The sequence below is a fragment of the Telopea speciosissima genome, chromosome 2, assembly GCF_018873765.1.
Source record: "Telopea speciosissima isolate NSW1024214 ecotype Mountain lineage chromosome 2, Tspe_v1, whole genome shotgun sequence".
Classification (NCBI taxonomy): Eukaryota; Viridiplantae; Streptophyta; class Magnoliopsida; order Proteales; family Proteaceae; genus Telopea; species Telopea speciosissima.
In genome coordinates this window covers 74,720,742-74,733,678 of record NC_057917.1, presented here as the reverse complement: position 1 = coordinate 74,733,678, position 12,937 = coordinate 74,720,742, and the positions used below count along the sequence as shown (strand labels likewise).

General features: G+C 38.1%; 1 long non-coding RNA gene across 1 annotated transcript; it reads left to right on the top strand.

Moving 5' to 3' along the window:
- The first annotated feature begins 1,040 nt into the window (after positions 1-1,040).
- Positions 1,041-12,025, top strand: LOC122651884. Its single transcript, XR_006331529.1, has 3 exons — positions 1,041-1,154; positions 4,365-4,372; positions 12,015-12,025. It is a non-coding gene; the product is annotated as an uncharacterized LOC122651884 (long non-coding RNA).
- Positions 12,026-12,937: the final 912 nt, after the last annotated feature.

The window sequence follows — 12,937 nt, the reverse complement described above, 5'->3', positions numbered from 1 at the left end:
GTATGCTCTTAACATAGTAACTATCCTTCGATATGTTGTAGAAAATTTGGTCACCTATGTCCTCCTCCTGATTTTCATGGCAAAATACAAGCCAAGGTTCTGCTTCAGAAGCTACTGACGGGTCTGGGTCTTGCTCTTGCTCTTGCTTTGTTATCATCATAATTGTCTTCTTCAGATTAATCGCATTCACACTGTTCAAACACAAAATCACAAAGAAAGAAATCGTTAATTCTAGTTAATGATTTTGCAGAAGCTAAACTTTGAGTTGGTTCCTATCATCACCTAGGGTGAAGATGGTGAAGTTTGGAATGCATCTGGGACAAGAAAGAAGGAAATAAGAAGCACAAACTCCAAGAGCTCAATAGATATTTGAAATGGGAACCTTAATATATATATTGCAGCAGTTAGAAGGAGTCTCGTTGATGGATCTCGGCTATGGTTGCCTTTCGATCTGGTTTTTGAATCCGACTTACTATATCAGATCTGAGAATTCGATCTCAGTTGTATATTTCATTAACGATCTTAAAATATTTATACAAGAGGAGGAAGAGAGGGTTTATAACCCTAAAAAGAGACGATTCTCAATAGACTATTTGTACATGTAATAATAATCCAAATAGGAAAAGAAATACTAGAGAGACTAGGAAAGAAATCTATCTATCTTAGAGATCGATAATACTCAACAACCGTATATAGAGTTAGTTATATAACTCTCTTTTTGTAATCGACGACTCATATAATAAAAATACATTAATCGATCCCCCGGGTTGTCCTCCTTTTATCATCAGGACTCTTGGATGGATCCTTTCTCTTTCTTTCTTGATTGTACCCAAAAAATAATAACCGACAGTACAAGTGGCATTATAAGGAGAAGGTAGTTGGGGAAGATCCCAACTCCTATATATGTGTTCTGATCGATTTGTCTGTCAACTTCGGTTCGGTGGTCACCTTAATTCTCAGAAATCAGCAATCAAGTAAGAAATTCATGGGGGTGGTTCTATCAGTACTTGCTGCTGCATTCTACCACTACTTCCAAGAAGAAGAATTACCTTGCCGGTCTGATGATCTTCCAGAGGAGCTTGTGGGTTTAATTAGTTTGCATCTCTTGGGGCAGGACTACTGCTCTTTTCGTGGTGTTTGTAGAACATGGCGATGTAGCCTTCTCATCCCCACCAACTTCTTCGAATTGTATAGTCTTGGCATTTCAACTTCACTAAAAACTGATGTAGTTTCTATTTGCATTATTCGTCCAGGGGAAGCAAACTGGACTATTCACAAGTTTGTACCCAATAACCTACCATTCATCCTATCTAATGCCAATCCAGTATTCCATAATGAGCTTTTTTACTGCCTTGGTGAATCTGGAAATCTTGGAATTTTTGATCCACAGCAGCAGCAGCAGAGTTCATCATCATCGGAAGATTGCTGCAATTGGACTGTTCTCTCTCGTCGCCATACACATCTTTTGTTCAAACTATTCTAGATGGTAACCGTTTCTTGGTCCAATGCAATGGTAATCTTTTCTCAGTGTTTCAGGGTCACATGGGAAAGGATGTCTCTGTTTTCTGCCTGGATCCCCAAACGATGATTTGGAATCAAGTCCACTTCAATTATTCTGTCTTCTATTCTCTAGGTACCGGGATGTACCATTCTTTTGGCACTTGCCATTCAAGCACAGACATATCTAGAATGAAAATTCGGAGAAATTGTGCTTGGATTGTACCCAATTTTGTCATACCTTCTTCTAATAAGGACCTCAAATGGGTTTGAAATATAAATCATGTAACAGCTTTTATGTTATGTTTCTCAAGTAATGCATGTTTTCTTTTACAACAATTTTTGTATCTTGATAGTTCAATGATTGTTTGTTAACATCTCATTACATCTCATATTCTCATCTTTACTTTTGTCATGATTCTTGTCTTATTATGTTTTTCTTTTTCATTTTTATCCATTTCTTGTGTTCCAGTCATATATAGTTTGTCTTTTCAGTTTTTGGATTGTTTTAAGTTAACACCGTTATTCTAGAGGGGGACGGATGTGTATTTTCAAATAAGAGGGGGTGAATTGAGAATGGGTAGAGTTTCAGCGGGTGTCATGTAATTTACCCTTATAAAAATTCCATTATACATTAAATAAGGTAATAAACATGATAAAATGCATAGAAAATTACCTAAATGCATATGCATTATGCAATATGAAAATGCATGAAAGGTATCAAAATCATGGAAACAAGATAAAAATCATCGCTGAAAATTTTGGACAAAAAATAAAGGAAAAATGATCAAAATGCCTTTATGTGCTTAAATCTACAAATATGGCTAAAATAAACCTCTAAATTTATATAGGGTGAGAAATTGTTACTAGGTCGCTTGGTCCCTGCACCATCGCGGGGGCCAATGAGAAAGTGCACAGGGTATCAACATGGATAGAATTTTTTTTTTCACAGGGGAGGGGCAGTAATTTTCCATGCTCCTATGTTTGTGTGCAGGGTCCATCCGAACAATCAACGTTATTTTTTACATATATAAATGTACTCACAAAACATGATTATATAAAATAAATAATTAAACAACATTAACCAAAAAAGAAGTAATAAAACAATTTTTTAGATTTTCTTTTGTTGATGCACAAATTATAAAACAATTAAATATAGGAAAATGAAAAGATAAATAAATACAAATATGACACCTAAAAATATGGAAAAAAATGATATGATGATGTTGAATATTTTGGTATAAAATAATCCTAAATATACTGAATCAAAAGATGACAGGAACATAGCACAAAAGAAAATTGAAGAAGAGTTCACAAAAACAAAATTTTGAAAATAAATAATAACAATAAATAAAAAATTAAAGAAAATATACTGAAGTTACATCAGTAGTAAGTAACTAAAACCATCAAATAAAAGCTCAAAAAGTCCAACATAGTCTGTAAAATCACGAAAATCCATCATCTCGAAATTAGGGCAAAATAGACCATTCACGATCCTTTGGCGATTATTCACTCAATACTAAACTAAATTAAAAGAAATAAAAAATCAAAAGAAAATTTACTTACCTAGCTTTCAAAAACATTAAAAATCTCTTAAGAAGTTCTACAATATAAAGCTGGGGTCGGTGATTTTTGAGGTTTTTGAGGCTTTCCTAAGGGTTCTAAGCCCCCCCCCCCCCCTCTCTTTGTATGCTTCTTGATTTTTTCTTTCAATTTTCTTGATTTTTGAGGATTTTTGGACCTTTCAAGTAAAATGCTAAGAGAAGTTCAACACTTGCAAAAATGAGGGAGAGGGAGCTCTCAAGCTTGTAATTTGTAGTCTGAAGATTGGAGCTCCTTAGTAAAACAAGGGAGCTTTTCCCACTAGAAGCATGTGTTGCGTTGAATGAAAGACGCCCTAGCAGGACATGTCTTATCCAAAAAGATGAAAAAACTCTTTTTGTTGCTGGCTTTTTGCATAGATGCTTTTTCATCCAACAAGTGTAAGTGGTCTCAATTTATAGAGAAATTTTCGTACATTTGGAAAATTTTAGAGCTTTAAACATTTAAAAAAAAATTTAATATTTAATTAAAAAACTAATATTTTATCAACTGACAGACTCAGGGTAACCAAACAACTTTTCAGGAAGATTCACGTCACAGAATCATGAAAACCAAAGAGTTTATTTTCCAAAATAACGAATCCATAAATGATAACTCTGTGAATAACCATCCAGAATCAATACAAACTCCAACAGATATACGCAACCAAATACACCCTACCCATTGGTCCAGTGCTTATAATTAATCAGCTTGGTTTATCTGCTGGAGACTTTTTTTGCCAGACTCAGGCAGTGTTTGGTATGCATTCTCATAAGAGATTCTGGGTCTAGAACGTATAATGAAACTCTCGATTCTTGACTATTTTCTCATTCTCAGAATACATTCTAGACCTAGAATCTATTCTAAGAATGCATACCAAACAATGAGGGACCAGTAAAATTTAAAATAGATTCTGAAAAGAACAGTGAAGATCCCCAATCTACATCAGTTCCATACAGTCAAAGGTGCTTTTGTACTATCCAAATCAACCGATCCCAATAAGACCATTCCACTTGGCACAATCCACCTAACCCCTATCTGGATTGGTCAGAATCAAAATCAGTCACGGAGCAGTCTGATTTTGACCGATCTGATTCTGACTTTTCAAACCGTGGTTTAACCCAAGATGTTAGGATCAAAGATGAGAAATTTAAGCAAAAGGCCCATGTAATTTCCCTAGACATTCAAATAAGGGAGAAAGAACGCCACCCGGTCGTGCGTCTGGGCGTGAACAAACTCCCAGACACAGCCTGGCACGAAATGAGCAGCCCCAACCCCATGGAAAGGCAAGGGCGTGTCGATCATTTCACCCAGTTGTATCTGGACGCAGATACATGCCCAGACGCACGACCGGGTGGCGTTCCTTTTCCCTTCAAATACATACACATTGTTGGGGCATCAATAGAGGACATACTTTTGTCATCAATTACTTCCATTACTTCGAATAGACGGGTAGACAAAGCAATGGATGAATGTTTTCGCTGCCAGGCCAAATGCCCAGGTCCAAAGTCTTGAAGGCGACCCACATGGCACAAAAAATGTCAAATTTTAGGACCAACTCTAAACTCACCCTTCTAGGACCTCGCATGGGCTGGACAGCCCTAGGTGATGATCCTTTTATCTATTAGGTAGGAAATGTCATCTTCACAATTTTTTCTAAAAAAAAAAAAAACTTAATCGCCAATCTGCTACTAACCTGCAGAAGGAAACAAAACACAACCAGCCTCAAAAGGCAATCTACAAAATATAGGCATATCAGTTATCCTTTAGGTAATCTTCTGTATCAGCTTGGTGCTCGTCAAGAGTAGAATGGTTTCAACTCATACAGAAAAGCGACTTTAAGCCATCTTGTCATGCTTCTTGGCATCATCCTGAAATTTCCCATATAACAAATCATACATCTATAAATTTACAAGGCGACAGCAACGCATGTATGAATGCATTAAAATTATGAGATCTTACATGATAGATGAACACTATGTTGTCATTGTAATTAAGAAACTCCTTCCACCGACTCCCAATGCTAATCTGCAAACAAAAAGGCAGGTTCTAAAATCAGGATAAATGAAATCATTACAGATAAGCAAAGAGCTATATTGACTCAGTCAGGTTAACAGTGCCCTTGAGCAGCTAACCAGTTAGCCGTCAGAAACATACTACGCCAGTTATGCTTGTTTTAATTAGATTGGGATGTTAAACTGTAAGCAGTGATAACCTTCCCCCAATAAAGTGATGATTAAAAAAGCAAAATGACACTCCAAATTTTTGTAAATAAATTAAGTAGCTACAGGAAGCAATTAGGCATTTCCCCAAGATAAAAGGGGAGAAGCACAGAGAAATATGCAGTGAGGGAGGGCAGAAAACAAAAATGAAAGTGAAATATCAAATATATACATCCAAAAAATTGAAGCATGTATTCAAACTATGATATTATTATCCTCTTGTCAAAACATTTTATGAGAACTACACATTCAATGAAAACCTGGTAAGACCATCTCTATGGATTAAAACCTGGTAATCCAAACTCCATGGCTGCCACTAACCAAACCCTCTTCTTCCCCTCTGCTTCTTTTCTTTTTCTTCTTCTTTAATACCCTAAATCTGTAAGACCATCTCTATGGATTAAATAGGTAATTCCAAACCCTATGGATTCCACGCCTTAAAGATTCCAGCACCAGACCTTTACTTGAGAGATAAATTCCTGGAATTAGATATGGCGGAAGAAAAAAAAAACCGAGTGTTTGGAAAACTAACAGAGCTTTTAATTAAGGAACATGTATACAAATTAAAAAAAAAAATCTGTTTTGGGCAGCCAAGGCTGCTACCGTGAACAGTTCACACTAGGGACCTGAAAAACCAGTGTTTTGTTAAGGCGACAGGAAGCAGCACCGCACGCAAGACATTCACAGACCAAGCCACATGCTGTCCGCACTTGCAGGCAGCATGCGACCCAGGCTGCAAGCTTGGTGCGACCGCTGTTTGCCCACTTTTGATGTTTCTCCCCCCTTATGGCCGAAAGATAGCCCTTGAGTTAGCCTTATAGAGGTCGCAAGGTGGAGCCGCCCTTCCTCCAGTGACCTGAAACATATAAAAAAAATAACTATCCTGCAATTTTGGGCGGCGGCAGCTTTGGGAAGAAAGAGCGTAAGGAAGAAGATGGAGTCGGTTTTGATTGGGTTAGGGTTTTATTGGGCTGGGCTTTTATGTTTTACTTTTACTTGGTTTAATTCACATACATGTTCTTAAGCGGCTGCGACCTGAGCATATACAGCCAACAACTGATTGAGGCAAGAAGTAGGGGTGGCTATTTCAATCAGGTAGGCTAAGTTGGGAGGAAGAAGAGGAAATGGGGCGGAGGTGTTCGTCGCTTTTGCGAAAGAGAAAAAGGAGAGGGGCGATGTTGTAGGGGTGGGGCGTGCGATGAAAAAGAAGAAGATGATGAAGAAACGCAAAAGGGGTTTTGGGGGGAAGAAGACGCAGAAGGGGTTTTGGGGTTGAAGAGGGCAAAATTGGAATAAAATTACATTAAGGGCATTATGGGGTTTTAGAAAATTTGTAAATGCCCACGTCATCACTTAATGGCATTTTTTAACGATTAGGGTACAGTTGATAGAATCTTTCAAAAGTAGGGGAGGGCATTATCATTATTCAAAACTTGGGGGAGGGGTTTGATATTATGGATACTTAGAGGGGAGAGGGATAATATTTCCCCTACTATTACATATCTCTGTATAACATAAAAGTAAAAAATATATACAAAGCCCAAACATATCAAAGCTAAATATTACCCATAGCCAACAACCACCCAAAATAAAAAACAGCTACAATGCCAAAAAAGCAAAAAATGCAATTTTGTAAAAACCAAATAGACAACAACAAATACATCCTCAGGAAATTTGGACTCCTGTAACTGAGTTCAACTATACAACTTGCTAAAGATTATATACCACACTCATCTTGAAAATAAAATATACAAAGCCCAAACACATCAATGCATAAAATTATCAATAACCATCTAAAATAAAAGCAGCTACAATGCCACAAAGCAAATAATGCAATTTTGTGAAAATCACATAGACAACACCATCTACACCTTTTTAAAATTATATATACCACATTCATCTTGGACTTCTATTTTTTTCTTTTTGTTTAATTTCTCTTCCATAACTTGCTAAAAGTTCAAAATACAGTTTTGACACATCCATCCCTATTAGGCAACCATTTGGCAAACACCAAAAATAGACATAAAAATTCGTCATTATTACATGTATATATTATCACGTGTATAGTACAATATCTCAACGCAACCATCCTATATCATCAGATGCCAGAGGTAGTCTGACTCTAAAGGATGATTCTAAGATAAGAATGATACCAAGGGGTTGTACAGATAGTAACCTGTGTTGCTCAAATCTCAACCGAGCACCAACCAAATAGCGACCAAGCGCAGCAACATTTCGGTCAAAGGCCTGCAAAGTATTTCACTGCTAAGAATTCTAACTCCTTCAAGGCGGCTGCATTTCAAGTGCACTAGGGGAGTTTATCTCTTTTTCCTTAAAGTTTCTTTTTCATTTATTTAAATATCTTACTCCTTCCATAGCCATTCCCTCCTCCCCTGCTACACTGCTCCACCCTCCATTCTGCAAACCCGACATTAACACAAGATGAATTCATGTTTGGTAACCTAAACGTCCAAGCCTCAGAAAATATTCATATATGCTTTTGTAGTTGAATTGGGAGTGCAAGCCTTCCTAGGCCTAGCCCTTCCCATCTAGGAGACTAAGACCTACAGGTTCTCAACCATATCAAGATAAAAAGACATTGGATGAAGCTCATTAACCTGTAGACATATTAATGGACAGCAAGACATAGGAGAGAATCACAGTTGTATGAAGAATAGAAGAAATAGGACAGAAAATAAAGAATTCAAATAAATTGACAACCCGCACTTGGATGTGTCTGGAAATCAAATCGAGTAAGGTAGATATCTTGCTGAACATAAGCTCCACAAATGGGGTTGATACAATGGTTAGATCTATAAAAAAGTAACCATCGAAAACATAAATGAGAAAGTCAGAAGAGAAGTTGTAACTAAAGATCTGGAATTTGATGAACTTCAAATTCTTGTCGAAAAAAGCCCTAATAAGGGTGAAGAACTTATCAAAATATGGAGCCCAGCCGATGGTTGGATTTGCTATAACAATATGACAAAACAGCAGCCAGAAAAAAAGAAAACAAAAACTGTGGGGGAAGAGAAAACTGAATGAAAACCTGCAGGAAAGTAATTAGTAAATGGACACTAAAAAGGTATAACAATAAACTACAAAAAGGAGTAAAGATTACCTAATGACAGTGACAATAGGAAGGTAAATAGCTGGCTGGAACGGATAGAATAGCGAAGTATAAGAAGGAGAAAAAAAGATGAGAGAAGGACGGGACGGATAAGACTTGGTATCACCACCAAGCCTATGTTAGCTTTACCAACAACTAGCCTAGGTTTCACCTCCTAGGATCCTGCAACCGATTCACCACAGTAGCCATTCTCACAAGAGAGAGATTTCTCAAGCATCAAAATCGTGTGCAGCTTGCCCCCTTTTCTTTATTTATAAAAATCAATCAACAATTACAAGATACAATAACACTTTATTAGCTTGTTTACGTTATGCTGTAGAAGAAATGGGTGGAAAGGAAAGCGGAATGTAGAAAGGAAAGGAAAGGCCCGGCATGAAGACCTAGCTCGTAACGATAAACTTGTCAAATCATTAGTTGATTTCCAAGGGAGGGATGAAATGCCGGAGGCAGATATCCAGGTACCTTTTGAGGTACCTGTAGCTGATGATGACTTAGTAGTTGCACCTGATGATGATGCCATAGTTGTAGATGATGAAGACACTGTAGCTGCATCTACTGATGATGACACCGCAGTTGAAAAAGCTCTTCTTGACGATGCAGTACATGACTCTGTCATAACTACTGAAGATGTACTGCATCTTCTTGACGATGCAGTACATGACGTGTCGTCAGCAAATGCCAATACATCTTCAGTAGTTATGACAAAGTCATGTACTACATCGTCAAGAAGAGCTTCTTCAGCTGCAGTGTCATCATCAGCAGATACAACTACAGTGTCTTCATCATCATCAGGTACAGCTACTAAGTCATCATCAGGTACAGCTACCTCAGAAGGTACCTGGATATCTGCCTCCGGCATTTCATCCCTCCCTTGGGAATCAACTAATGATTTGACAAGTTTATCGCTAGGAGCTAGGTCTTCATGCCGGGCCTTTCCTTTCCTTTCTACATTCCGCTTTCCTTTCCTCCCCATTTCTTTTGCAGCATAACGTAAACAAGCTAATAAAGGGTTACTGTTTCTTGTAATTGTTGATTGATTTTTATAAATAAAGAAAAGGGGGCAAGCTGCACACGATTTTGATGCTTGAGAAATTTCTCTCTTGTGAGAATGGCTACTGTGGTGAATCAATTACAGGATCCTAGGAGGTGAAACCTAGGCTAGTTGGTGGTAAAGCTAACATAGGCTTGGTGGTGATACCAAGTCTTATCCGTCCCGTCCTTCTCTCATCTTCTTTTCTCCTTCTTATACTTCACTATTCTATCAGTTCCAGCCAGCCATTTACCTTCCTATTGTCACTATCATTAGGTAATCTTTACTCCTTTTGTGGTTTATTCTTATGCCTTTTTAGTGTCCATTTACTAATTACTTTCCTGCAGGTTTTCATTCAGTTTTCTCTACCCCCCACGGTTTCTGTTTTCCTTTTTTTTGGCTGCTGTTTTGCCATATTGTTATAGCAAATCCAACCATCGGTTGGGCTCCATATTTTGATAAGTTCTTCACCCTTATTAGAGCTTCTTTCAACAAGAATTTGAAGTTCATCAAATTCCAGATCTTTAGTTACAGCTTCTCTCCTAACTTTCTCATTTATGTTTTCTATGGTTACTTTTTTATAGATCTAACCATTGTATCAACCCCATTTGTGGAGCTTATATTCAGCAAGATATCTACCTTACTCGATTTGATTTCCAGACACATCCAAGTGCTGGTTGTCAATTTATTTGAATTCTTCATATTCTGTCATGTTCTTCTATTCTTCATACAACTGTGATTCTCTCCTATGTCTTGTTGTCCATTAATATGTCTACTGGTTAATGAGCTTCATCCAATGTCTTTTTATCTTGATATGGTTGAGAACCTGTAGGTCCTAGTCTCCTAGATAGGAAGGGCTAGGCCTAGGAAGGCTTGCATCCCCAATTCAACTATAAAAGCATATAGAAATATTTTCTGAGGCTTACCAAACATGAATTCATCTTGTGTTAATGTCGGGTTTGCAGGGTGGAGCAGTGTAGCAGGGGAGAAGGGAATGGATATGGAAGGGGTAAGAAATTTAAATAAATGAAAAAGAAACTTTAAGGAAACAGAGATAAACTCACCACCTGCAGCCGCCTTGAAGGAGTTAGAATTCTTAGCAGTGAAATACCAGATGGCGTCTGCATCGGGGCTCCCCAGCCGCACGGTGTGCAGCGCCGCGCTGGAGAGGAGCCGATTCTGGCAAGGTCGGAGGAAGTCTTTACAGGATTTAGGGGAAGGATTGTCGAACCAGAAGGTCCATGAATTCTCCAAAGGGTGAGGTTGAGGTTTCACAGTCGTCGAAGCCGTAACAGAAGCCGAATCGTCCCCTACGATCTCTTCTTCCGGGGGTTCTTCGGCACCAGCACCGCCTACGACGACCCCATCAGACTCTACTTCTTCTTCTGCTGCTGCTGCTGATGATTTAAACCCTAGTCCTGCTTTCACGCTCTCTAATGCTTCCATCATCTTCTCAGTTTTCTTCTTCTTCTTCTTCTCCTCCTCCCCCTCCTCCTCCTCCTCTATATTTGTTTTTCGTCGCCGAAAGCTCAATAACCGGACCACATTCGAATCGCAAACAAACCCTCTCTAACTTTAGTCTCTGGAACTTTAACCTCACAGTCGAATTAGTGTCCGTTAATATATTAGCCATCCTGGGTTTTTTTTTTTGGGGGGGAGTTTTTGCCAAATGCCTCCCTCAAAATACCAATTTGTACAAATGCAACCCCTACAACTTTACCGTTTTTACATGCCCCCTACTTTCAAAACATTGTACCACTTTAGTCCAGTCTGAGACGTTAGACGTTAGTTTCAGGGAATCTAATGACCAAAATGCCCTTATGATAAAAACCCTCCAAAATTAAAGAATAAAGTGACAAAATTGCCCTCATCTTTCCCAAATCGTTTAGAGTTTAGAGTTTAAAACTGAAACCCTAAACCTAAACGATTCCAAAGAAAAATAAAAACGAAGAAGAAGGGGTTGGAGGAGCCAGAGAGAGAGAGGGGGGGGGGGTGGAGATATTGGAGATGAGGAGGGGGAAAGGAAGAGTGAAAGAGGGCAAGGGGAAAAGAGAGACGTTGAGAAAATAAATATATATATTTTTTTCCTTTTATATGCGAGTTAAGTATGAGAAAAACAATAATACATTAAAACAAATCATGCTATCTGTTGCTATCGAAATTTTCTCGAATGCCGTGAACTACCTGCAAATGAAAAAGTGCACTGAAGAGACACGAAGCAGACTTCGAGGGGGGAATCTCTGATCCCTAAGTCAAACCCACGCAATAGATATATTTGTAGAGGGGGTAAGGAGAGAGCAGTAAGTTTGAAAGATTGTGAATGAATTGTACCTAGGGGGGCCTTGCTTTACTCTATAAAGGAGAGGCAGTTGTTGGACCGGTTGTCGAAGTGGTTGCAAAGTCCGTGCGGCGGTTAGTGCCTTCCCTCGTTCGGATATTCCTTCGTACGTGACAAAGTGGGTGTCGTTTTTCCCTTGATTCGGGGATTGTGCCTTGTAGTGAAGAGTTGATTATTGCGTGGAGTTCAAGTTCTGCTAGGGCCACAATGCCCAAGAATCCATTTCCCGACGATTCTTTTCAGCTATACCTTGACTTCCTTCATCACGTCTTCATCCACATGTCATTCATCCATTGAGCAATTATTTTTATGTACATTAGATGCCCCATACTCCCTTGGACACAAAATGCGTTGCAGGGAGTAAAATTGATGGGTTTTCTTAAAATAAAAAAATAAAAACTAAGTTTTTGGTCGGTCCCCGATTGCACTAGGGTTCAAGTGGTTTTTGATATCTATCATTCGTGGAAAGGGAATTCTAATGGTAATCCTTGCTTAAATGTCAACAAAGGGTTCTTACTTCTTGGTTCTATAGAATGCAGAGGTTCTGATTTGTTTGTCTCTCCTTAATGAGTATACTATGATTTTTCCTCTTATATAGTGGGTAGCATTGATTTTATAATCCATTCGAGGTGGATAATTTGGATACCATAATGCTTTATTATTATTTCATTTAACAAGGAGGTCTTCATTTTGTTGTTCCCTTACAAGTTTTGGGCACATTTGGTGATGCTTTATCTTTACATTTTGGACATGCTTAACTCTCTATAAAGAACACCCGATAGTAACTTTTACGAGGTTACATGTTCTTGCATCTGAACATCATCGTCCAGATCAATTTATTGCAGAGTCAATTTCAGTATTTGAGACTGATTTTGCAATCTATCTCAAACTTAGCACATGTCGTATTATTTCTAAATCCATAATCACCTTGGCACAAATTTGCTTTACACAATAATAAGGAAATTTCAGATTTCTTTTTTTTTTTTTTTTTGTTATTGTTCGGATTAACAAACTTAGCACATGTCTATGATCGATGCTATTGTACTAATGTGCAGGCAGAACATCAGTGTACATTACAGGGTTGAGACTCATATATATAGATCAATCTAGTGGCAGCATCATGAGAATTGAAGAAACAG